The 27,346-nt window shown below is 44.1% G+C and overlaps 1 pseudogene across 1 annotated transcript; it reads left to right on the forward strand.

Annotated features, from left to right (window-relative positions):
- The first annotated feature begins 22,322 nt into the window (after nt 1-22,322).
- On the forward strand, nt 22,323-24,491 carry LOC100275603 (uncharacterized; annotated as a pseudogene). The gene is given in 2 exon segments (NR_145990.1): nt 22,323-22,983; nt 23,433-24,491. The product of NR_145990.1 is annotated as an uncharacterized protein (transcript).
- Nucleotides 24,492-27,346: the final 2,855 nt, after the last annotated feature.

Here is a 27,346-nt window from a genome sequence, read left to right on the forward strand (position 1 = left end):
GAGGAACCTCCAGTCAGTGATCTCAACATTTTCTAATGGAGAGGCACAAGTACTAGTAAGGGCACGTTCTACCACCTTAGCATGGATGAAAGAATGTCCGCATTGCTATACATGTACTCTAATATGGAAGAGATGGAGCCATATTTCATGTAAGTATTTATTTGACCCCTGAATTTCTTTACCAAAGGAGCCATATTTAATTACTTATTTGTCATACAGTAAGTTCGACGAGGAAAATTGGACTTATTCCCATCAGCCTACAAGCAAACAACTAGATACGATGCGACGACATGGGAGGCAAGGAAGACCTAATTTTGTTGACTGGTTTCGCGAGCATGTAAACTCTTTATATTCCTTACTTTCATGTCATTTAGCCTTTTACGCGAGGTAGTCAATTTAACTGTATGTTATTTGCAGTGCACAGAGACTCCTAACATACACGAGGACTTGAGACAGCTATCTTATGGGACGGTGACTTGCAGAACCTTTGGTAGATACGATGTGAATGGCTTCTGTTTTCATTCAGACCAATTTGAAAAGTCTCGTCCTCGTGCAGCCACACGTAACACTGGAGTTGTGACTAGGGCACTCGATGCACTCGGCAGAGAAACTAATTATTATGGCATCATTCAAAACAACCTAGAGTTTAATTTTGCAGGGAACAAAACTTTGAAATTAGTATTCTTTCTATGTGATTGGTTTGACAGCACTAATGGTATTAGACAAAGTCAATATGGCATAACTGAAGTAAAGCACAAGGAACGACTTCGAGGCCATGATAATTTTATCCTTGCACACCAGTGCGAGCAGGTCTACTATATGTCGTACCCAAATCCAAAGTTTAAAGCATGGTGGGTAGTTCATAAGGTGAACCCTAGGGAACGTTTACATACTCCTTGCATTGCTGGTTATCAATTCGAAGACGAACAGGCCGATGATGTTTATCAAGAAGAAGACACTTTTACTATCGATGAGGGTGTTGCACTGAACTCACTAGTTGGAGACCGTAACGATGTCACTGTTGATGAGTGTGTTGCACCGAAACGAAAATGAAATCTAAGGAACAAAAAAGCCACATTGCGAGCTTTAGATCGAAGAAGACTCCTTGATCGTGATTCTGATGAATTTTGATGTGTAATGCATAATTTCATATTATGTGATGTATTATTTGAATTTTTATTAATTCACTTAATTTTATGGAGCTAATACTTTAATGTTTTTCTATTGAACAAGATGAGTGGTAGGAAAACAAAGCGCACTGCTAGGGGGTTTCTTAATGCGGCTAGCAGGATACTCCCTGGTGCACGTTCCCTTTTCCAAGGGAGTTCTTCTAGCCAGAGCAGACAGGAGACGTTGCTGAGACACGCCCAGCCAGAACTACATGATACACCTATCGCTCTACAACGGACTACCGATGTAAATGTTTATGTAATTGATCTTATTTGTCAGTCACTTATGTAATTGATCTTATGTAAATGTTTATGTAAATTTTTACGTGTCTCTATTTCATGTCCATAGGAAGAGGAGGACGAGGAGGAGGAGGTGCAACACCATGAGGAGGAGGACGAGCAGACCCATGAGGAGGAGGAGGTGCAGGCCCATGAGGAGGAGGAGGAGGTGGGCATAGATGCTGAGGCGGATGACGATACCACCGAGGCTCCTATCGTTCGACGAAGGGGCACTCGGAAGGGCCACTTTGTCCTACCTCCGTCAGCGCCTGCACAATCTGAAGCTCGAGTACTGATCATCCCGGTTGGTGATAGGTACTCACGTTTGGCCACTTTGTTCTTACTTATTTGTTTACTGTACACTATATATATGACATGACTTCCTTGTTTTTTTGTCATGTAGCCAATGGGAAGACATGTCATTTGACAGTCGAGGTCACCATAGACAGGTTAATCAAGTCTTAGGTAACCTCTGTCGTCTACATAACCCAGGAATTGTCACCGACCCGAAAGGTGTGGTGGTTCCTTGCACTAGCTGGTCGCACTTCGCACTAGCTCCACATGCTACATATGGAACAGCTCAAGGCGCCGTCAAGCATGACTTTTGGGTAATGTTTCAAACTAACATTTATTAGTTGTTTCAAACTAACATTTATTAGTTGTTTTCAAACTAATTTTATTTTCGATGTTGGACAGAGACGCTATCGTGTGGAACCTGAGGCTCAAGAGCATGCAGACCGAGTATTAGAAAAAAATGCGAAGAAGGTGTACAGAGACGCTATCGTGTAGACCAGTACATGGAGGTAAAAATCTAATTTAATAGCTCATTCAGATGTGAATGTAATTTTTAGCTAACGCTTTATATGCAGGTAACTCTTCCATGGATGGAACACCGGCCGCAGGCTTACAAGGCTTTGTGTGAGATATGGGCTTCGCCCGAGTGGATTGAGAAGTCAAACAGAAATCGACATAGGCAGCGCCATCAGCAGGACGAGGACGATGATGAGGTCATAGTCAACCATACCTATGGGGCCGATGGACACATTCGGTTGGCTAAGAGAATGGTGAGTATTTAGTATTCTGTTTTACTCAGAAATGAAACCGGATTGAACTCATATATTTGCAGGAGGCTCAAACTGGAGTTGTCCCAAGCCCAATCGATGTTTATAGGAGAGGGCATAGAGCGAAAAACAGTGAAATCTCCGATGAGCTGTGTAGTCAAGCGGCCGTTGAGCGTATGGTTAGTTGTTGTTATGATTAATGTTTTCTTGCCATATAGCTATAAATTACATATGTGCTGAACCTTCATATTGTATTGCAGGAGACATATGGGCAGGAGATGGTTAAGAAGTATGCAGAAGACTACGATTGGCGAGGAGCGCCTACCATCGACGCTGAAGTTGTGCATTCACTTGGAGGCAAGGCGCATGGACGGTATGAACTTGTGAATTTTTTGCAATAATATTGGAACTATGACCGAATAGCTAATTTTCTTGTTTTTCAAGATATTCTATGTTTACCGGTGTTATCGATTCGACGGAGTTGCGTTCTCATGGCGGCTCTTCGTCGCAGGCGGTTTGTGGTAGTAGCAGCCGTAGTCGCCGCTCTGTATCTAGCATGGAGGAAGCTATGAGGGAGCAGCAAGAAAAGTTTTGTGAAGAGCTGCGGCAACAACAAATGGCATTCCTTCAACAGCAATCAGAGTACATGGCTGCTTACAACGCACAGGCGCAACAAGCAGTGAACGTGAGTGTCTTATTTATTCTCAACACACTCGATATTGGTTCTATAACTAATATATTATATTTGCAACAGTCTTGGTTTCCACAGTAGGCACAGCAGCAACCATTTGTTTTGCCTCAGTTTCAGCCGCCGATGCCTCAATGGGGATTACATGCTCCGCCACCTCCACCTCAGGTTCTTCAATTTAGTTAAGACTTGTCGTTTGTATCAACCTAATTTTAAATCTTTACTAAACTTGATTTTGTAGGGATCCGGGGTCATGGGCCACAACACGCCTGTTGGTGACTTGTTCTCAAATGCTATGAATCAAGAACAAGGCAACATAAAAATGTTAAATATTAATGCCCTTCGTCCTTCGAAACATTATTTCCCTTAGGATATAATGATCTTCAGACGAAGGTCATGAAGGACATACCTTCGAATATCGAAGGTAGGACAGTAAATAGATGAAGCGTGTAAAATACAAAAGATAACATGAACAATCATATAGCATTATAAATTTATCTCCATTACGTTCTCATGAGAAAATAAAAACAATATTGAATTACATTTGATACCTTCGACTTGATAGACAACAAAGGTACGAGCGTGATGCAAGAGCGAATGCCAAGTCAGCGTGAACAGTACGGGGGTACTGTTCATCTATTTATAGGCATGAGACGCAGCCCACGTGAAATTACATTCATGCCCTCTACATTTGCTAATGACTATAAGGTAACTCATCGGGGTCTAAATAGCCTTTTCCCCTTTAAGTCGGTTCCCTTTCCTGCTGTCATGCCGAAGCTCTCTTGCGCGTAGCTTCGGCGCTGCATCATTCTTCGTATTGTTCATGCTTCTCTCGTTGTGGTTCTGTTTCGAATCCGAAGGTACCTGTTCATGTATTACAACTCCAGAAACATTGTTAAATCATGCTTTTGAGGACCTTCGGAAGACGAAGGCCCCCAACAGTAGCACCTCGCAAGGTTAATTTGTTAGAATAACGAATTCAGTTTGCGATATGGACGAAGGCCCTGAGCCGAAGGTCCGAAAAAACACCTTTCCTTTGCTAGAATAGCAACAGTCAATGACAGACGGGGCCCTCCAACTTGGAGCGCGCTGGCGTATAAATAAGAACTCGCCCCGAGCACATTTGGTACGTTACTTGTCGCCTGCTTTGCTTTGCTCAATTTCTTAGCTCTTGCTTACTAACAGTTGCTTAGTTTCTTAGATTTTCTAAGCTTCGGTTCTAAGGACACATTTTCGCTATTTTCGAAGAAGAGATGTCTCAAGACAAAAAGGTTGCTGCTAAGACAAAGCTGAGCGAGGAGGAGAAGCTCCTTGAGGAGAAGACTGCTAGATTTATTGAGTCAATTGCAAAAACAAACACAGAGAAGATAACTAAAGAGATATTAGAAGGCTTGTCTAAAGATACTGATGATAGCGACAGCTATGATATGGAGAGTGGAGGCAAAGACTCGGAAGATCGTCCTTGGTGACCAAGTCACACAGTCTTCAGGAAATCAACTATCAAACAGAGTCATCTTGATAATATGAGAGGAAGGTACTTTCGAGATATTTCTATTGTGAGGGCTGACGTAGACAGGGCCGTTCCTGCTCCCGAAGAAAATGAAGTTGTGATCTTCCGAAGCTTCTTCAAAACTGGACTTCGGTTCCCGTTGAGTAGATTTGTGGTTGAAGTTTTGAGGACATACCAGATCTACCTTCATCAGATTACTCCCGAAGCGATTATTAGGATGGGGATTTTCATCTGGGCTGTGAAAAGTCAAGGTCTGGAGCCAAGCGCAAGATGTTTTTGCAGTATGCACGAGCTCTCGTATGAGACGAAGGCCTGGGGTAAAGAACAATATCACAACAATTTCGACTGCTACAGCTTCGTTGCCCGCTCCGGCGCAAGCTACCCAGTGCCAACATTCCGGAAGAGGTGGCCCAGAGACTGGATGAAAGAATGGTTCTATGTAAAAATGATTTAAAGGTGAGAGAAGATATTAAAGAGATCATCATGCGCCCCATTTGGTCCCGCTTCGGCCTCCAAAAGCCGAAGGTTGAAATTGATGAGGCAGCCGAAGCATGCCCGAAGGGCTTTCAGCACAGTTTGCTCTTTTGTTGGGACAAGGGACTTACTTTAAGAGCATATAGCCTTCAGAATATGGCCACTGATAGACAGCTAGGAAATGCCAAGGGAAACCATCACTAACCCTAGTGAAGGTGGTTTGGTTCGATTGAAACATATTTTCAGGTTTGGAGACCAATTTATCGAACTAGACGATGACTGGCTGAATTGTGTTGAAAATACTAGTTATGAACTACTTGGAGCATACTCCAAGTCTGAAGATAATGCACTATCTGCGGCCTTCGGGAGCCGAAAAAAAGAAAAGGCTAAATAGAGTTTTTGATGCTATCGGATTTGTGTACCCTGACTATCGCTACCCGCCACGGGGGCAAAAAAGAAAGAGTGCAACCTCTGGGAAGGCTGCTGCTTCGGCTACCTCAAGCGAGCCGGCACCGAAGAGGAAAAAGTTGAAGGTCCTTACTCACCGACCGCGCTACATCGAGCCGGCCATGGTGCCTGAATTTGGCGGTGAGACTTCTTCAGCTATTGAGGCCAAAGAACCTGTTCTTACGCAGAGGATTGAAGAGTCGGCTGCAATGCCGAAGACTGACAAAATTGAAGAACCGAGAGTTGAAGAGACGAAAACATTGGAAGTTCTAAGCCCTTCGGCAGGAGTGGAGGTGCCGAAGACACAAAAAGGTCTGGCAGCGACCCCCAAGAGAAAATGGATGGCTAGTGTACTAGATGTACTGGAGACAATAAAAGCTTCAAGCTCTACTCCAGGGAAAATTGCCAAGGCTTCAAAGGCGCAGATTGAAACTGAGGCAAAGGTAACCGAAGCCGAAGCTACAATGAGCCAGGCCGATGCCGAAGCTGGGCCTTCAGAGACTGTCAAAGAGAAATCCTCGGAAACTGGAGAAAAGGCAGCGGGAAAAGAAGCTATAAAACAGATTTTTCTTGAAAAAGCTGCCGCATCTACTCCCGAAGCGTCTTCCGAAGTCCTTGATTATATTATTCGACACGCTTCGGGAAAAATATTATCTGAAGAAGAGATTTTTGAAGCTAAACACTATGCCCGAGAACTGAAGTACCCGAAATGGGCCTTAGTGTTTAATGGCACAGATGAAGATGACTTCTTATATTGCCTCCCAGAGAACAAAGAATTATCTGTCTGTCGGGAAATGGCCAGAAGTATGGGGTTCCCGAAGCTTGAAGCTGGCCTCTACGCCATGACGAAGGAGGATCTTGCGGATAGCCTTGCATATAACAGTCTGAAGGTACAAAAATTGTGTATTTGGAAGTTTATGAATTTCTGAATTATTCTTTTGTTCTTATATTAACCCATTCATTTTTTCATATAGGGTTTAATACTTAGCAATGCCTTAAGGGCGCAAAAGAATGCCGAAGACGAGAGTTGCACTATTGCTCTCAATAATCTTCGAACAGAGGTTATCAAGCTGAGGAATGAAGCTTTGGAGAAAGACAAAATTCTACTTACATTGGTGGACAAGGTAAAGGGGGATGAAGCTAACTTCAAGGCTCAATCTGAAATCCAAAGGAATGAGATTGAAAACCTTCAAAAACAACTGGCCGAAGCTAAATTGAAATGCGCTATTGCCGAAGCTGACCGAGATGCTAGTGAGTACTGGAAAAATTATTTTGAAAAAACAGTTGCAGAGCTTCGCTCGTCGAAAGAAAGATGTTTTGAAAAATCTGTAGAATGCGTAAAAAAGATAAAAACTAGCTTCGCCAATGTGGGCGCATATTCAAGCGAAGACAACTTCATAAGAGGCGACCCTGAGGGCGTAATTGAGTGGATCAGCAGCGAAGCTGAAGCTTTTGAAGAAATTCTGAGCGACCGCGGGGACGTATGTGCGTTCTCTGGTGCGAGGGGAGTTGCAGCTATTTTGGAGAAAGCAGGGTGCGATCATGTTAAAACTTTGGTCCAGGACGAAGCTGCTTTGTCTATTGATGACACGAAGGACCCCTCGGCCGAAGCAAGCTTAATAGGTGGAAAATTTTTCACTGATATTTGGGAAAATGGCGGCCGAGGAATGGCGCATGAAATAATGAAAAAGAGTGAAAAAGATATCCATGACGCTCGAGAGGCAACAAAAGCAGCTGAAAAAGCTGCGGAACTTGAAAAACGGATAGGTATTACTTAATGGCTTTTAACTTTATTGCTTATTTTTGTGATTTCGAAGTAATTTATATCTTCTATTGTAGCTGAACTATCTCCTCCCCCAGAGCCCTTCGACCCGCTGGCCGACCCAGAGACACAGAAGTCAGTAGAAATTATTAATATGGCCGAAGCTATTGTGGACGAAGTTGTCACAAAATTATTAACCGAAGCTATAGAAGAAGTCCTGAAGGAAAAAGAATAGTTGTTTATAAAAACATTGCTAGAATATTAATGTAACATTTGTTGGAACATGCTTATAATATTCGGTGATCGTAGGTTTTGAATGTAATATATGAATGGTTTTGCAATTTATTTCTTTGTGATGCATGAAACTTTTATGTACATACCGTTTTTGAGCCTTTGGCAAAAAAACACCTTCCCTTCTTTTCATGCTTCGTAAAGAAGAGCTTCTATGCTTCGTGAGAAATCCTTCAATCGTCGCAAAAACATTAATGCTTTGTCAATAATAGATTTGTTCCTCCACATCAGAGCTGATGAAGTTGTATTTCTTCAAACTTATTTTGTGCCTTAGCACAATTTCATTTTTTCGAAGCATTCTTCGAAGGTCAACTTTGTATCCCCTTCTTGTGCCATTGATGCAATATGATGTATGATGTTATGTTATGCGAAATGATGTGATGATGTTATGTTGTGCAAAATGATATTTATGCTGAAGACACACATTCACACCCCCATAGTGGAATACACAATCACTTTGCCGCTTATTTTTCGGCTTCACCGCTTATTTTTCGGTGTATCAGCGCTGACTTTTCGTTGTAAGTTCTGCATTCCCTTAGGAACGTCTTTTGAACTTCTTCGCCTTCTATTTCGGCGATATTCGCGCTGACTTTTCATGCTTCGCCTTATATTTAGGCGGTATTTGGCTCTGCATTCCCTTTAGAACGACTTTTGAGCAGAAAACTTACGCTGCGCTCCCTTAGGAACGACTTTTTGTATCTTCGGCAAACTTACGCTGCGTTCCTTAGAACGACTTTTTGTAGCTTCGGGGATACTTGCAATGTGATTTTTAGGCCTGCGTTCCCTTAGGAACGACTTTTGTGCTTCAGCGACTTTTTGGACTTCGTGAGTCTGTGAAGAAGATATATTTCGCTATGACAAGAACGAAGCTATTATAGGAAATTGAAAATGACAAGAGAATAGGTTTTCCATAATTGTTCCTTATTAGAAAAGAAAATGACAATGAGTGTAAAAACTGTTTCAGGGGTAGGATATCTCTCAATAGATATGCTTCGATTCTGGCATAGTACTGTTGACTGTGCGAGCTTCGGACTCCTCCCTGAAATCTCGCTGCTGATGGGTCTGTTGGCTCCCTTCTGGCTGCTGGCCTCATGAATACACAGGCTGTAGTGGTGGTGGAGGTGGAGGCTGTGGCCAAGATTCCTGTGGCTGACTAGCCGAAGCAATAGACGCTGCAGGATGGTTACCCACATACTCTAGTATGTAGGGTGAGTGATACGAGGCAGTGTGCATGACCTGCTTCGGCTGGTTCTGCTGAGCTGCAGCTTCTGCTATTTCCTTTTGTTTCTGAATGGTGACATGGCACATCCTTGTAGTATGGCCCTTGTCCTCACCACAGAATATGCAATAAATTTTTCTGGGCTGATCACCAAACCTTCCTCCGAAGCCCCTGGCGCCTCTACCTCTTGGAGCTGTCGGCCGGAAAGAGCTTTGTTGCTGCCCCAAAGATTGTGAAGTATATTGTGACTTCTGCAGCTGACTTCCTCTGTCATCATTCTGAGTGGAGTGAATTGACCTGACATGCCTTAGGTGTATTCTTCCTCCGAAGCCCCTGGTCATCTCGGAGAATCTGTAGGCTTCCTCCCTTCTTTGGTGAAAGTCATTGTCAGCCCGGATGTATTCATCCATCTTTTGGAGCAACTTCTCCAGGGTCTGAGGGGGCTTCCTGGCGATGTATTGGGCCGTAGGTCCTGGCCGAAGCCCTTTGATCATGGCCTCAATAACGATTTCATTGGGCACAGTTGGCGCTTGTGCCCTTAAGCGCAAGAACCTTCGGACATACGCCTGGAGGTATTCTTCGTGATCTTGCGTGCACTGGAACAAAGCTTGAGCAGTAACAGCTTCGTCTGAAACCCTTGGAAACTGGTGATCAGCATGTCCTTCAGCTTCTGCCATGACGTGATTGTTCCTGGTCGAAGAGAGGAGTACCAGGTTTGGCAACATTCTTGACTGCCATGACGAAAGATTTCGCCATGACTGCGGTATTGCCCCCATATGAAGATATGGTTGCTTCGTAGCTCATTAAAAACTGCTTCGGATCTGAGTGCCCATCATACATGGGGAGCTGGGGTGGTTTGTATGACGGGGGCCATGGGGTAGCCTACAGTTCTGCTGACAGAGGAGAAACACTATCAAAAGCAAAATTTCCATGATGGAAATCATCATACCATCCATCCTCGTTGAAGAGGCCTTCTTGATGAAGCTCCCTATGTTGGGGCCTTCGTTCTTGTTCGTCTAGAGCAAGATGGCGTACTTCTTCATTGGCTTCGTCAATCTGCCTTTGAAGATCAGCTAGTCGGGCCATCTTCTCCTTCTTCCTTTGTACTTGCTGATGAAGTATCTCCATGTTTCTGATTTCTTGGTCCAACTCTTCCTCCTGAAGTGTTGCCTAGTGGCCTTCCTCTTCTGGCTTCGGGCCACTCAGAGAGAAAGGTTCTCCTGATTTGGGTCCAGTGGCTGCAATGCAGCAGCCCCTGTCGCTGAAGCTTTCTTCGGCGGCATGATGAGGGTCAGTGCTTGCCGAAGGTGGTCGAAAAAGGGTTCACCAAAGGTGGGCGCCAATTTTGGTGACTTGTTCTCAAATGCTATGAATCAAGAACAAGGCAACATAAAAATGTTAAATATTAATGCCCTTTGTCCTTCAAAACATTATTTCACTTAGGATATAATGATCTTCAAACGAAGGTCATGAAGGACATACCTTCGAATATCGAAGGTAGGACAGTAAATAGAAGAAGCGTGTAAAATATAAAAGATAACATGAACAATCATATAGCATTATAAATTTATCTCCATTATGTTCTCATAGAAAATAAAAACAATATTGAATTACATTTGATACCTTCGACTTGATAGACAACAAAGGTACGAGCGTGATGCAAGAGCGAATGCTAAGTCAGCGTGAACAGTACGGGGGTACTGTTCATCTATTTATAGGCATGGGACGCAGCCCATGTGAAATTACATTCATGCCCTCTACATTTGCTAATGACTATAAGGTAACTCATCGGGGTCTAAATAGCCTTTCCCCTTTAAGTTGATTCCCTTTCCTGCTGTCATGTCGAAGCTCTTTTGCGCGTAGCTTCGGCGCTGCATCATTCTTCGTATTGTTCATGCTTCTCTCGTTGTGGTTCTGTTTCGAATCCGAGGGTACCTGTTCATGTATTTCAACTCCAGAAACATTGTTAAATCATGCTTTTGAGGACCTTCGGAAGACGAAGGCCCCCAACAACGCCACCACCGGTCAGCACCCGGAGGAGCTTATGCAGGGGAGAGAGCTACTCCAGGAGAGGTTAGTTTGAGAAACAATTTGTTTGAATAGTGGTCATACATGTAACCAATGCCGTTATATTAATGTCTTCTTTTTTCTTTAGGATCCAAACCCGTTACACGACTTCATCAACGAGTTTTTCGCTTCTGGAGGTAGTGGACACAACTCCAACGACCCTGATATGTGATGGAGTTAGCTTTTGTGCCGCATTGTGTATTGTATTGACTATTTGTGGATTTTATGTTTGTATGGACTATTTGTGGATTTTATGTTTGTATGGACTATTTGTGAACTTTATATTTATATGAACTCAAGTATGAATTTTCTGTTATTATATGAAATTTCTGTTATTGTATGATTTTTATATGAATTTTCTGTTTTTTTTTTTGCATTTTTTCAATTTTTTTGTCTGAAATTATTAATTTTCGGCGGACATCTGAGGCCACCGAAAATAAGTAGCTGGCCGTCGAAAATATCCTATTTCCGGTGGCCACGCGTCAGCCGCCGATAGTCGCCAATTATTTTTGGCGGCTGAGCATCTGGCCACCGAAAATAGCCTATTTCGGTGGCGGGTCCCTGGCTGCCGAAAATAAAGGCTTATTTTCGGCTAATTTTTTCTGGCGGCCAGGAACCGCCGAAAATAGGCCTAAGGCCGCCGAAAATAGCTTATTTTCGGCGGTAAAGGCCTTATTTTCGGCGGTTTCTGGCCGCCGATAAAAACTGTAGCTCCCGTTGTGCATGTGGAGTAGCTTAAGCGGCTTGTTAGTTGTCATGATGTTATTGTGTAGATGATGAGCTCCAAGTTGCTTCCCTGCTTGACATGCACTACAAATCCTGTCTTTCTCAAAATGAACATTTGTTAGTCCTAAAATGTGCTCTCCCTTTAGAAGCTTGTGAAGATTCTTCATCCCAACATGAGCCAGTCGGTGATGCCAAAGGCAACCCATATTAGTCTTAGCAATCAAGCAAGTGTCTAGTTCAACATTGTTATCATTAAAATCAACTAAGTATAGCTGACCATCTAACACTCCCTTAAATGCTACTAAATCATCACTTCTTCTAAAGACAGTAACACCAACATCAGTAAATAGATAGTTGTATCCTATTTTACATAATTGAGAAACAAAAAGCAAGTTGTAATCTAAAGAATCTACAAGAAAAACATTAGAAATGGAATGGTCATGGGATATAGCAATTTTACCCAAGCCTTTGACCAAACCTTCATTTCCATCCCTAAATGTAATTACTCTTTGGGGATCTTCATTTTTCTCATATGAGGAGAACATCCTTTTCTCCCTTGTCATGTGGTTTCTGCACCCGCTATTAATTATCCAACTTGTCCCACCGGATGCATAAACCTATAAAACAAATTTAGGCCTTGTTCTTCGATACCCAAATGGTCTTGGGTCCTTTCATATTAGAAACAAGCACCTTGGGTACCCAAACACAAGTCTTAGGACTCTTGTGTTTGCCTCCAACATATTTGGCAACTACTTTGCCTGATTTGTTAGTTAGCACAAAAGATGCATCAAAAGTTTTAAATTAAATGCTATGTTCATTTGATGCATTGACAATTTTCTTTTTAGGTATTTTGATATGAGTTGAATACCTAGAGCTAGAAGCCTCATTACTATACATATAAGCATGATGAGAAACAAATATGAGATTTTCTAGCATGAATTTTCCTAATTCTGTGCTCAGGATAGTTCTCAGGATATAAAATGTAACCTTCTCTATCCTGAACCATGGGAGCCTTAACCTTAACAAAATTAGAGAGTCTGTCCTTGGGGACATTAAGCTTGATGTTGCATTGGCTCTCTTGTTGGAAACCAATGTCATCCTTAATGTCAGGGCATCTCCCATTGTATAGCATGCTACGAGCAAATTTAAATTTTTTATTATGTAACTCATGCTCAACAATTTTAGCATTTAATTTAGCTATGTGATCATTTTATTCTTTAATCATGGCAAGGTGATCATCCATAGCATCAATATTAACATCTCTACATCTAGTGCAAATGGTGACATGCTCAACAGTAGATGTAGAAACATTGCAAGCACTCAATTCTTCTATCTTAGTATTTAAACTAGCATTTTCAGTTTTAAGACAGGAAATTGAATTATTGCAATCATTAAGCTCTCTAGACAAATTTTTACATTTTTCTACTTCAAGAGCATAAGCATTTTTTAGTTTAACAAACTTCTTATTTTCCTTAACGAGCAAGTCTTCTTGGCATTCCAAGAGATCATCCATCTCGTTAATGGTTTCTATCAATTCATTTATTTTTTTCTTTTGATCCTTGGTAAGGTTGCAAAAAGAGAAGTTAAATCATCTTCATTATCGCTAGAGCTACCCTCATCATCGGAAGTAGTGTATTTGGGGGTATCTCTAGAATGTACCTTCTTCTTTTTGCCGTCCTTAGCCATGAGACATTTGTGGCCGACGTTGGGGAAGAGAAGGCCCTTGTTGACGATGATGTCGATGGCGTCCTTGTCGGATGAGGAGTCGGTGGAGCTCTCGTCGGAGTCCCATTCCCACCCCATGTGCGCCTCGCCACCCTTCTTCTTGTTGTAATATCTTTTCTTCTCCATCTTCTTCTTCCCTTTCTTGTCATCGTCACTGTCACTTGTACATGGACATTTAGCAATAAAGTGACCGGACTTACCACACCTATAGCAATAAAGTGACCGGACTTACCACACTTGTACATGGACATTTATACTCCTTCCCCTTCCTTTGCTTGAGGAATTGCCGGAAGCTCTTGATGATAAGAGCCATCTTCTCATTGTCGAGCTTGGAGGCGTCGATTGGAAGTCTACTTGGTGTAGACTCTTCCTTCTTTTCTCCTGTTGCTTTGAATGCAATGGGTTGCACCTCGGGTGTGGAGATGGTGCCTTGATCCAAGTTGACAATGTGTTTGGAGTCTTTGATCATGAGTTCAAAGCTCACAAACTTACCAATTACCTCCTTGGAAGACATCTGTTTATATCTAGGATCTCTACGAATTAATTGAACTTGAGTAGGATTACAAAAAACGAGAGATCTTAGAATAACCTTGACCATTTCATGGTCATCCCACTTTGTGCTCCTGAGGTTGCGCACTTGGTTGACCATTGTTTTGAGTCGGTTGTACATTGTTTGTGGCTCTTCTCCTTTGTTGAGGATGAATCAACCGAGTTCTCCCTTGATCGTTTCGCACTTGGTGATCTTGGTCACCTCGTCCCCTTCATGCATCGTCTTGAGGACATCCCGAATTTCTTTGGCACTTTTCAACCCTTGCACCTTGTTATACTCCTCTCGACACAGGAAAGTGAGGAGTGTAGAGGTGGCTTGGGAATTAAAGTGCCTTATTTGGGCGGCCTCATTTGAGTCATAGTCTCTCATCGCCCACCTGTGGTGCCTGCGCTCCAAACTCAAGAATATCCCATATGCTTTCATGGAGTGAGGTTAGATGATGCCTCATTTTATAACTCCACATACAATAATCCTCACCATCAAAATATGGTGGTTTGCCTAGGGGTACCAAAAGTAAAGCAGCGCGTTTAGGAATGCGAGGATAGCGAAGAGGCATATTACTATACTTTTTGCGCTCTTGGCGCTTTGAAGATGTGGGCTCGGCGTTGGAAGTGGAAGGTGATGAAGAGTCGATCTCGTAGTAGACCACCATCTTCATTTTATTTTTCTTCTTATCACCCTTCCTATGTGACTTGATGGAGCCGGTGGATTCCACATTGTGCTTATCACCGGCCTCCTTTAGCGGAGTCCGTTCATCATTCTTCCTTCCCAAGGCTTCGAGCTTTTTGCCGATGACCATCTCCCTCTTGGTGTGTTCTCCTGACATCACTTCGAGTTGTTAGACTCTAATGAAGCACCGGATTCTGATACAATTGAAAGTCGCATAGAGGGGGGTGAATAGGCGAAACCTGAAAATTATAAGCTTTAAACATGCACTATACCCGGGATTAGTGTTAGAAATAATTCAGAGTGCAGAAGATAAATTCTCTTGCTATGAGTTGCTCAATCAATACAGATAACTTTGGGAGCAAACTCAAAAAGATGTGAGCAAGAGAACTTTAGAGAGAGAGAGGAGAGGGAAGAAACAAATCAAGTGAAGATCAACACAAGTGAACACGATGATTTGTTTCCCGAGGTTCGGTTCCAAAGAACCTAGTCCCTGTTGAGGAGGCCACAAAGGTCGGGTCTATTCCAACCCTTTCCCTCTCTTAATCGGTCACTTAGACCGGTCGAGTGCTTCTCCTTAATCACACGGGTCACTAAGACCCCACAAGGATCACCAGACAATTAGGTGTCTCTTGCTAGCTTTACAAAGCACTTAGAAGAATTAGAGTGAGAAGAAGAAAGCAATCCAAGCAACAAGAGTAACAAAAGAAACACAAAACACCCTCTCTCAAGTCACTAAGTACTTGAGTTGAGTTTGAAGCTTGGAGAGGATTTGATCTTTTGATTGTGTCTTAGAGTGTATGGTTTTGCTCTTGTATTGAATGAGAAGTGTAGGAGTCTTGGATGGCTTGAATGGTGGTGGTTGGGTAGTATTTATAGCCCCAACCACTATTCCAGTCGTTGTTGTTGATGGGTACACCGGACAGTCCAGTGGTGCACCAGACATGGCACTGTTCACTGTCCGGTGCGTGCCACGTCAGCCGACCGTTGGGGTTTGGAGTGGTTGACCATTGAAGTCCTTTGTCCTCATGCGGTACCAGATAGTCCGGTGCATTCTGACTTTGTAGTTCTAACTTCTGACTTCTACACTATTCATTGTTACTCCGTCAGTGCAGTTGACTGTTGGGCGAAGTTAACCGTTGCTCCGTTGGCTCACCGGATAGTCCGGTGCACACCAGACAGTCCAGTGAATTATAGCGGGCACCGGACAGTGTCCGGTGCGCCACTGGATGCACCAATACTTGTTTTTGCTCCAAACTTTGTAGAGTTCTCCAACTCATTTTCTTTGTTGGTTTATGTTGAACTTTTATGCACCTGAGATTAATGACAACTAGGCAAACTAGTTAGTCCACATGGTTTGTGATGGACGTCAAACACCAAAATTGATTATAGGAAATGTATAACCTCATTTCCCTTTCACAAAGTCTTCCAATTTCAGTTGTATAGAGGCGCACCAGACCAAGTGCGCATATAGGATGTAAATCTAGTTTCGGTCGACTGGCGCACTATACCGATTCGGTGGATATTCGGACTTGTTTTCCATATAGGTTGTTTTAGAGCAGCTGAAGAACTGGCACATGGACCCGGATCGTCTGAGTTCAATGACTACTTTCTTGATCCAGTGGTCAAGCTGACGTGGCAAGGGTTCAGTGTGCCGCTAGACCAGTATTGTTCATGCTGACAGATCAAAACGATCACTGAACGTGCAGTCTAATAGGGGTCTGGTGCGCCACCGGACCAGCACTGTTCAAGATCCTGTGTGATCGGAGACTATGCATATTTGCCCACTTCACTCCAGCGGCTGTGGAGTGGTTGGGGCTATAAATTCACCCAACCTGCACATTGAAGACACAAAAGCTACATCAAACATCCATACATTCATTGCAACAACTCTAAATCATTCAAAGCCTCCCAAATGCCACATTCAAGAGATTTGAGTTAGTGAATTACGAGTGCCTTGTGGAGAGTTTGCATTTGAGTTTGTAGCTACATTTCTTATGCTCTTAAGTTTCTTTCTCACTCTCATTCTCAATCTTGTAAAAGCTAGCGAGAAACTACAAAGTTTGAATGGAGGTCCTCGCAGAGACTCCGTTCTCTTGATTTGAGAAAGGGTACTCCAGCTCCATTTAGGTGATCGCGTGAGAGAGAGAAAGGGTTGAAAGAGATCCATCTTAAGTGCACTCCTCAATGGAGACGTAGTTTTATTTTGGGAACTGAACTCCGATAAATAAATCATCCGTGTCTCTTGTGTTGTGATTTATTTCTCCCTTCTCTCTCCTTAGTTCTATTGCTTGTGTTTGATTCAAAATCATTTATGTGGCTCCAAAAGTTTTTCTATAATCATGAAGAGCAACACTAGCAAGAAGAACACCTCTCCCTCACTCTGATTGATTTGCTTCTCATTCTAACACCTAACCAGGGTTTGAGTTTTTGTATTAAGTGATGAATTTCATGTTTCACCTTTTCACCCCCTCTAAGTGACTTTTAGGTAGCCAGTCAACTCACTTTATCTCTCAAGCAAATGATTCAGCTCTCATAATGATGAACATTACAATTAAGTTCTCATATAGTTGATGGAGTTATTTTCACTTGCATTAGCTTCATAAAGCTTCAAGGGACTACAATGCACCTAGATAACTAGTGGTATGAGGTATATATATTCACTTCATCAAAATCTAGCCATTGTCAAAAGTGGACAAACTATTAACGACAAACAAAAAGATCCATTATTGAATCTAGAAGACTACAGTCTGTAAACAAACAATAATATCCAATAGAATCAAGCATAGCTATTTTTAATTAATTGACATTTGAATTTCATATGTTACAACTATAAATGGCTAAACGGGTCACCCGACCCAACATGGCATGGGCCTAGTGAAAACACGGCTCACAAACACTCAATCGGGCATGGCATGACGTGCCACTAGGCTCACCCACTGTACAACGAGTCTTTTCATGTTGGACTAGCTCGAAAAGCATGTGTGCCAGGCTAATCTAAAGTTTGGTTCTAGCGACCAACATGAGCAATGAGTCAAAGAGGTAGAAAGGTAGTGCCTAGTGGTTGGTGGTGATCAAGTGTGCATGTATCGGGCGGACAACATGGGTATAACATGAAAGTAGAATGACAAGTCCTATATGACTCCCAATGCCCACGAACAGTCTTGCCTCATGTTTTTGCCTCAACCAACCCTAACCTTAGAGACCAAGGGTAGAATAGGCTGACCCTGGGTCTCTATCTCGCTCGACCTTTGACCGCCTAAGGGCTCGAAGTACAAAACCACGCCATGTAGATACTGCTTCGCCCGACATAGGGGTGGGGCTATCTAACCAGAGACCAGCTGAGAGATCACTTAAAGATGTCTTTAACCGGTTTTTTTATGGTTCTGCCTGCTCCGCCTTCCTTCTTACTGCCTCTATCTGCAAAATAGCCCAAGTTTTCAGCCAAAAACCGCATAAAAAGATACCATCAATAGAGTTTTTACAAACATTATGATCAAAACAAACTAAGTTTCTGTTTCTTCATAAGGCCCACGGCACCGCACGACACCCCATATTTTAGAATATAGTTTAAAAGATCTTAAAACTATATTCTAAAATAAATTAGTCAGAAAAAATATACTTTCAACAACAACAACAACAACAAAGCCTTTTGTCCCAAGCACGTTGGGGTAGGCTAGAGATGAAACCCCGTATGAAAACCTCAGAGCTCAACCCCCAAAGAAAACAGGGGAAACAAAGGCAAAGGAGAACCGAAAACGACGAAACGGGGGAACACATAAAAGAGATAAAACCCACAAGAACCAGCAAGGTCTAAATGGGCACAAGAAAAGGTCAAACGATTAAGGAGGAAAAGCGGAACTATAAATCAAGGTTCTGGCACGTGAATTGCACACTTCCACCCCTTCCTATCCACGGCGAGCTCTTTATCAATATTCCACTCCTTCAGGTCCCTCTTCACTGCCTCTGTCCACGTCAAGGTTGGTCGACCTCTACCTCTATTCACATTCTCGGGACGCCTAATTATTCCGATATGCACTGGTGCCTCTTCAGGTCTTCGTTGGATATGTCCAAACCATCTCAAACGATGTTGCATAAGCTTCTCCTCAATTGGCGCCACTCCTACTCTCTCTCGTATGTCATCATTCCGGACTCGGTCTCTCCTTGTGTGGCCACATATCCAGCGCAACATACGCATCTCTGCCACACACAGTTGTTGAACATGTCGTCTTTTAGTGGGCCAACATTCTGCTCCATACAACATAGCCGGCCGGATTGCTGTCCTGTAGAATTTGCCTTTTAGTTTGTGTGGCACCCGGGGGTCGCATAAGACACCCGCCGCTTGCCGCCACTTCAACCATCCAGCTTTAATTCTATGACTGACATCCTCATCGATGTCTCCATCCTTCTGAAGCATTGATCCTAAGTAACGAAAAGTGTCTTTCTTGGGTACCACTTGCCCATCAAGACTAACATCGCCATCTTCATACCCCATGGCACTGAAATCACACTTCATATACTCCGTTTTAGACCTACTAAGCCTAAAACCTTTTGCTTCCAGCGTCTGTCTCCACAATTCCAACTTTTGCGAAACACCACTCCTACTCTCCTCAATAAGTACCACATCATCGGCAAAAAGCATACACCACGGTATATCTCCTTGTATGTCCCTTGTGACCTCATCTATCACCAAAGCGAAAAGATAAGGGCTCAAAGCCGACCCTTGATGTAGTCCTATGTTAATTGGAAAGTCATCGGTGTCCCCATCACTTGTTCGGACACTTGTCACAACATTAGTGTACATATCTTTAATAAGATTAATGTACTTTGTTGCTACTTTGTGTTTTTCCAAGGCCCACCACATTACACTCCTGGGTACTTTGTCATAAGCCTTCTCCAAGTCTATGAAGACCATATGCAGGTCTTTCTTTTGTTCTCTGAATCTCTCCATAAGTTGTCTTAGTAAGAAAATGGCCTCCATAGTTGATCTCCCGGGCATGAAACCAAACTGATTTTGGGTCACGCTCGTCAGCTTTCGCAGGCGGTGTTCAATGACTCTCTCCCATAGCTTCATTGTATGGCTCATGAGTTTAATTCCACGGTAATTAGTACAACTTTGAACATCTCCTTTGTTCTTGAAGATTGGTACTAATGTACTCCGCTGCCACTCGTCGGGCATTCTGTTTGTCCGAAAGATGGTGTTGAAAAGCTTAGTCAGCCATACTATCGCTATGTCTCCAAGGCATCTCCATACCTCGATAGGGATACCATCAGGGCCCATCGCCTTTCCTACCTTCATCCTTTTTAGCGCCTCCTTAACTTCATATTCTTGTATCCTTCGCACAAAACCCCTGTTGTTGTCATCGAATGGTTCGTCCAATTCTATTGTAGAACTCTCATTCCCTCCATTAAACAATTTGTTGAAGTACTCCTTCCATCTATTCTTGATCTCTTCATTCTTCACTAATAGTTGGTTTGCTTCATCCTTGATGCATTTGACTTGGTTGACATCCCTTGTCTTCCTTTCACGAATCTTGGCCATCCTATAGATATCCTTTTCTCCCTGCTTTGTGTCCAACCGTTGATAAAGGTTGTCAAAGGCTTGACCCCGGGCTCTACTAACCGCTCGCTTTGCAGACTTCTTTGCTATCCTATACTTCTCTATGTTTTCTGCACACTTGTCATGATGTAAGCGTTTGTAGCAATCTTTCTTCTCCTTGATAGCCTTTTGGACATCTTCGTTCCACCACCAAGTGTCTTTAACTTCCCTTCTGTTTCCTTGACTCAGCCCAAACTCTTCTGAAGCTATCTTTCGGATGCACATCGCCATCTTCCTCCACATGATATTTGAGTCTCCCTCTTCTGCCCAAGGGCCCTCCTCGATAACTCTCTCCTTGAAAGTTTGGGCCACATCCCCTTTAAGCTTCCACCACTTTGTTCTAGTGACCTTGTTATGCTTATTCCGTTGTAAACGAATCTTAAAACGGAAGTTAGCTACGACAAGCTTATGTTGGGTTACCACACACTCTCCAGGTATAACCTTGCAATCTAAGCAGGCATGCCTGTCCTCTTTTCTCAAGAGGACGAAATCAATCTGGCTAGTGTGTTGGCCACTACTGAAGGTCACCAGGTGGGATGTCCTCTTCCTAAAGAAAGTGTTTGCTATAAACATGTCATAGGCTAGGGCAAAGTTCAGGATTTCCTCTCCTTCTTGATTCCTAGTCCCAAAGCCGAAGCCTCCATGCACACCCTCGAAACTGATGCTAGATGTACCCACATGGCCATTGAGATCTCCTCCTATGAAGAGCTTCTCGCCAACTGGCACACTACTAATCATGTCCTCCAGGCCTTCCCAGAACTCCCTCTTTGAGTTCTCATTAAGGCCTACTTGAGGAGCATACGCGCTGATAACATTGAGAACCAAGTCCCCAATGACCAGCTTGACTATGATGATTCTATCTCCTACCCTCTTAACATCTACTACTCCATCTTTAAGGCTCTTATCGATCAAGACGCCTACTCCATTCTTGTTTGTTGCAGTCCCCGTGTACCACAACTTGAAGCCTGTACCTTCCACTTCCTTCGCCTTCTGTCCTTTCCACTTGGTCTCTTGAACGCATAAATTATTTACTCGTCTCCTCACCGCAACGTCAACTATTTCTCGTAACTTACCTGTTAAGGAACCTACGTTCCAACTACCTACACGGACCCTAGTTGGCTCGACTAACTTCCTTACCCTTCGCACCCGCCGAGGAAGATGCAAAGACCCTTGCTCATTTTCCACTACACCCGGGCGTCGATGTAGCGCGCCACTAAGGATGCGACGACCCGATCCTTGCTCATTTATCACCGGCTCCAGATCAAGAGACGGCGCGTCACTTAAGGGGTGACGGCCCGGCCCTTGCTCATTTAACACCATACCCGGGTTCCGATATGGCGCGTCGCTAAGAGGGTTACGCCCCAACGATTTTCTTTGTGGTTTCATCTCCATAAGATTTGGCTGGTTTTTACGTTGGTTTGCCGGACCTAACACAACCCTCCTCCTTTACCGGGCTTGGGACCGGCTATGTTGAAACGACTTAAGGAAGTCTTCCAATCAACATAGGCGGAGTTAGAAAAAATATACTTTCTCGTTCTAAAATAGTAATCGTTTTAGCTCCTAGAATTATGTATATATTTAAATAAATATAATGATATATATATATATATATATATATATATAACACATATGAATTCACCATTTCTCTAAAATAAATTTTATTTTTGTATGGAGAGAGTATAAAAGATCGTGTAAAATGGAGCGCGTGAAGTATTGTGATTGTACTGTGTGCAGTGTGCAGCGGTCATTGTGGTGTGAGCAATCGACGGCAAACATGTGACAAGGTGATTTTGTTTGCCACGAGGGAGATGAAGGCGCCCCTATCTTGTCTTTTCCGACATGCTGTTAATAAAGCGATGCTCTCCTCCTAGACAAAGCCCCAAGTTACAATGCAAGACAGCTTTTTTTATCCTTTCGAAACTAGTTCAAAGGACAAATATATGAGTACTACTCTCCTAGACAAATATATGAGTTTATAAAAACTAAGTGCAAAATGTTCTATTTTCCTCTTTTCACCCCCTCTCTCTCTCTCTCTAGCCAACATATACAAATAAAAAATAATAAAGATAAAGAGAAGGCATTCTTGGCATCTCTCTCGCTCTTCTCTCTCCGCGTTCTTATCAGTAGCGAGCTCGGCACGTCATTGTGCACTGCTCCACCGAGCTGAGCCTGAGCGCGAGCCTCCGTCCGAAGTCCAAATAATCTTCAGCTCTCCTCGACGCATGCCCGGATCGATCGGTCCAGTTCTACCCGCCGGAGGAGGAGGAGGAGGAGGCAGATCGACCGGCAGCTGACTAAGGTGGATCCACGGAGGAGGCATGGCAAGAGGCCCCTACCCGCCGCCGAGGTGGAAGAGGAGGAGGAGGAGGAGGCGCTGCCCCCGGGCCCGCCGCCCGCAAAGCACGAGCAGCTGGAGGAGCCTCACCACGCCGCCGTCTCGCAGCTGCAAGGAGCCACCTTTAGCGGCGGCGGAGGGTCGTCGTCGTCTTCCGTGATCGGTGGCCCGTCGCCGCCGCAGGCGTACGCGCAGTACTACTACTCGGCGCGCGCCGACAACGACGCCTCCGCCGTGGCCTCCGCGCTTGCCCACGTCATCCGGGCCTCGCCTGACCAGCTTCCGCCGCAGCAGGCGCCGGCCTTGTACGGCGCCGGCGTCCCGGGCAGCCTTCGGCTGGGAGACCACCCGCAAGCGTCTGCGCACCACTATCCCGGTCCCGGCGGCCACGTCGCCGCCGCCGAGGAGGAGCAAGGTACGCGCACCTAGCCTAGCCATCCGGCCGTCTCATCGATCGGTGCAGGCAAGGTAGCATTACTCCTTGTCGTCGATTGCGATAGCATGGCACGCGCACGGCCTTCCGCCTTCCGCTCGATTGCCCGATTTGGAAGCTTCGGTCCGTCCAAATCAGTGACACGTCCATCATCGATTTCGATCCAGCCTGTAAATTACCGGCAGCTCAACGTACTTTACTCTTTCCTAGCTACTAAACCGTGGGTTAATGAACTCTCGAGAAAGCACACGAACTGGGATCAATTATCTTGCCAAAGAATATTTTATGCGAGCCAAGCGACGTTAGCTGTGACGTAGCGTACTCTGACGACGATTTGATAAAAACCTGTGTCCAGAACAAGCAGTAGTTAATTGAGCATGGCCATGTGTTTTGCGATTGCGGATTATAGTAAACTATAAGCATGCCCACAGCAGGTCGGAGGCGGCACTACCGGGGGGTGAGGCAGCGGCCGTGGGGCAAGTGGGCGGCAGAGATCCGGGACCCCAAGAAGGCGGCGCGGGTGTGGCTCGGCACCTTCGACACGGCGGAGGACGCCGCCATCGCCTACGACGAGGCGGCGCTGCGGTTCAAGGGCACCAAGGCCAAGCTCAACTTCCCGGAGCGCGTGCAGGGCCGAACCGACCTCGGCTTCCTCGTCACCCGCGGCATCCCGGACCACCGGCACCCGTCGGCGGCGGTGACCCTGGCAGCAATGCCGCCGCCGCACCACCAGCACGGCCACCAGACCGTCGTGCCGTACCCCGACCTCATGCAGTACGCGCAGCTGCTGCAGGGCGGCCGGGGCGGCGGCGGCCACGCCGAGGCGGCGGTCCAGCAGGCGCACCGTCAGCAGCAGCAGCAGCAGCTCATGACGATGATGGGCGGTCGGCCGGGAGTCAACCTGCCCTCCACGTTCTCGCCGTCGTCGTCCGCATCGGCGCCGCAGATACTGGACTTCTCCACGCAGCAGCTCATCCGGCCCGGCCCGCCGTCGCCGTCGCCGCCGCGGGCCGCGGCAATGCCGTCCTCGTCGGCCGCTGCGGCGCCGTCCACGCCGTCGTCCACGACCACAGCGTCGTCGCCCAGCGGCGGTGCATGGCCGTACGGCGGGGAGCGCCACAGGAATAAAAAAGACGCGTGATCGAGAGCTGGCGCCTGGCCGGACGGGGATCAGATCAAGTAGCTGTGTGGAGGAATATGCATGCAATATGGGCGCGGGCGGGGTAAGTGGCAGCGACGGTTTTTGGTGCAGACATGGGCATTTCTCGGCCTTTTTAATTTCCACGCACGTCGGTTTCTTTTTACTACTTCTTTTTTTTTTGTCACGAGATGATCGTTCTTTTGTTCATTTCTTGGAGGATCTTCTTTTCATCACTTGATTAGAGAGAGATAGCTAGCTAGATGCTAGGAGATTGCTACCTTCTTCCTTGTCTGATGGTCTGATCTGCTGCTCATCATAGCTTTAATTTGTTCAAGTGTCAACTGATTAATTACCTGTGCAAACTAATCCAAATTAAGCAAGGAGAGAGGAATCTTATATATGCAGGGCATGCTCTCTCTTCTCTCTTCTCTCCAAATGATTGATTTATTCCTTCGTCCATATATTTGTCTATTATTGCTACCGCTCTCATATGTTCTGTCTCATATATATCTTGGATTGTACAAAACGAACCACATCGATAGACGAACACTAGACGACTTTAGCTAGGAGCATTGTTTTGGGACACGATATACCAATAATAAAACCAACTGATTTATTTAATGGAAAAGGGGAATATTCTCAATTAACCAGTTTCTTGCTATTAAAAGATTTTGACTTCTCATCGAAACCATTCTCTCTCTCTCTCTCTTCTGCTGTTTGCGTTACGCATTTGTTCTCTCTCAGTTTCCCAGTTAGTCCCCCCTATATACCTCTCTATATTAATTCCCTTGTATCTAAAGGATGTTTCCTATGTCCTTTTGAAGCCTAATTTGATTACATGTTTCATACCTAGTGTTGTTACGTACGTAGCGGCATCTGCAAACTCCAACCAATGCAATTTACTTAATTAATTTAGGGGGTATGATAACACTTGAAGGCCATGTTTGTTTCAGCTTTTTCAGCTTCTGGCCACCAGAATCTGCTACAAGTTGCAAAGCGTCCCACTTCTATAAAAATCACTTTAGTTAAAACCTATCTAAAATTGAACGCAGAATCGAACAAATCTTTGTGATAATAGAAAACCATCACTTTCTATATCCTAAACTCTAAGTACTTTTTTATCTTTCTCCGTGTGTAACCTCTATAATACTCAGATTCTCTTCACAGCTTCATGGTCAGATTCTTAGAAAAGTTTCTCAAAAAACAGTTGAACCAAACATGCCCGAAGTACGGCCACGAGAATCTAGCTAGCCAGAGAAATTAAATTAAAGAAGCATGTTAATTAATGTATATAATTAATAGATGTTTGGTGAAGAGGCATTCCTTTTATCATGTGATGATTTCAGGATTATCTGAAAGTAAACCAGCAAAACAAAACACATATGTGTGTGCGCTGAAGTCATCCTCCATTTCTTTTCCTGGTAGCTAGAGAGATATTCCAGCTATACACGCATCCTCTAATAAAAGCATTGTGCATGCTTTGCTCTTGGTGCCATGAAAACATGCCTACTACTGCCACGTGGACATTTTTTTTCCGAAAGTCAGAAAAATGTAGCTCTAGCTTGATTTAACTATACTCATAGAGATATTAAAAAATGTGTAATTGTTGGCTTGGTAGCATGTGCCGAGATTTTTTTTCCCTGAACTGCCGGCATGTGATATATGGTACGAACATATGGAGGAACCTAGCAGCTGCATCATCCTCCATCCCATGCTTCTAGAAGCATATGGTCAGGTATCATTATTAAATGCCAAGATGTTCATACGCAACTGTATTTTTATTGGTATAGTATATATCGATACACAGCTTTCCAAACGTCCAGCTAGCAATTGAATGAATGAAGATATATGCACCCATCACATGCATATATATCTAGCTACAAGAATCTCGCTAGCTAGTATTCTGAATTGAGTTATATATAGGGATCAGGTGATTATTAAGTGTTTTTTTAATTACTGAACCTTTGTTTCTTCCAAAACTCCTCCTTTTCCTCGAGCTAGTTATTTTTTATAGGGTATAAGGACGTCACGCACACTCACACCACTACACATATCACATATGTTTTCTCTATGCTTAGAAAAATCACGGATAAATGGTACGTCACTAAGAGCTCGAACCTTTATGGGAGCGCTTCCGGTCAGTGGCCTTTGCCACAGCGCCTCCTCCTTTTCCTCCCGCTAGTTATTTTTTATAGGGTATATGGAGTATGGACGCCACGCACACTCACACCACTACACATATCACATATGTTTTCTCTATGCTTAGAAAAATCACGGGTAAATGGTACGTCACTAAGAGCTCGAACCTTATACCGGAGCGCTTCCGGTCAGTGGCCTTTGCCACGGCGCCGTGAGCCCCTTCGCCCTCCCGCTAGTTATTTGGTTGTGCATAACCTATCTCTTGCCTTGTGTGGTTACTAAACTGTTTTTTTAAGAAATCTTTGTTCAAGGATGTGGTGGTGTATCATCCTATATGTTTCTTTGCTTTCATGATGGCTACAACCGTACAAGTACCAAAATTTGACACGCACATTTCTTTCTCGATCGGCAGCCTTCTTTTCCCCCTTTCCTTTGGGGCTTGTGGGGCTTTTGTGCTTGATACATTTCTTCAACTCATCATCTATCGATCAAAAGAAATTAAATGTTAAGGACTAGTTTAGAAACTTAAATCTCCTACGGCCTTGTTCGTTTCTATCGGATTATATCCGGAATCGTTCCAGCTAATCAAAGTTTATATAAATTAGAGAAGCAATCCGGTTAGGAATCGTTCCGACCCACCAATCCGGCACAAACGAACAAGACCTACGGGTTTTCTGATTTTCCTCTCGATCCTCAGGAATCTAAAAAAAGATTTAAGTTTCCAAACTGGTATTAAGATGTATATGATAGATGCTCCGTGCTGGATCGAGATGGTCTCTCACTCTCACACGTGTGCATGCGTCGGCCGTACACAACAACTCAACAAGGGCCAATGGCATCTAACTTGTTGTCGTCTGATCATGTCTTTCTTCGCTCGTACAGATGGAGAGGGAGAGGATATATACGTGTGAGACAAGATTGAGCAACACGTCAGGTCTCGGCTGCTAGCTGCGCCTAACTATAACTAACATAAAGACCTCTCGATGCCTACTTACCTTAGCTTTGACAGCATATATATATATATATTGCTTCAATGTTGTTTCTAGGACTCAGGAGTCGTATATA

Source organism: Zea mays, chromosome 10, assembly GCF_902167145.1.
Source record: "Zea mays cultivar B73 chromosome 10, Zm-B73-REFERENCE-NAM-5.0, whole genome shotgun sequence".
NCBI classification, from domain to species: Eukaryota; Viridiplantae; Streptophyta; class Magnoliopsida; order Poales; family Poaceae; genus Zea; species Zea mays.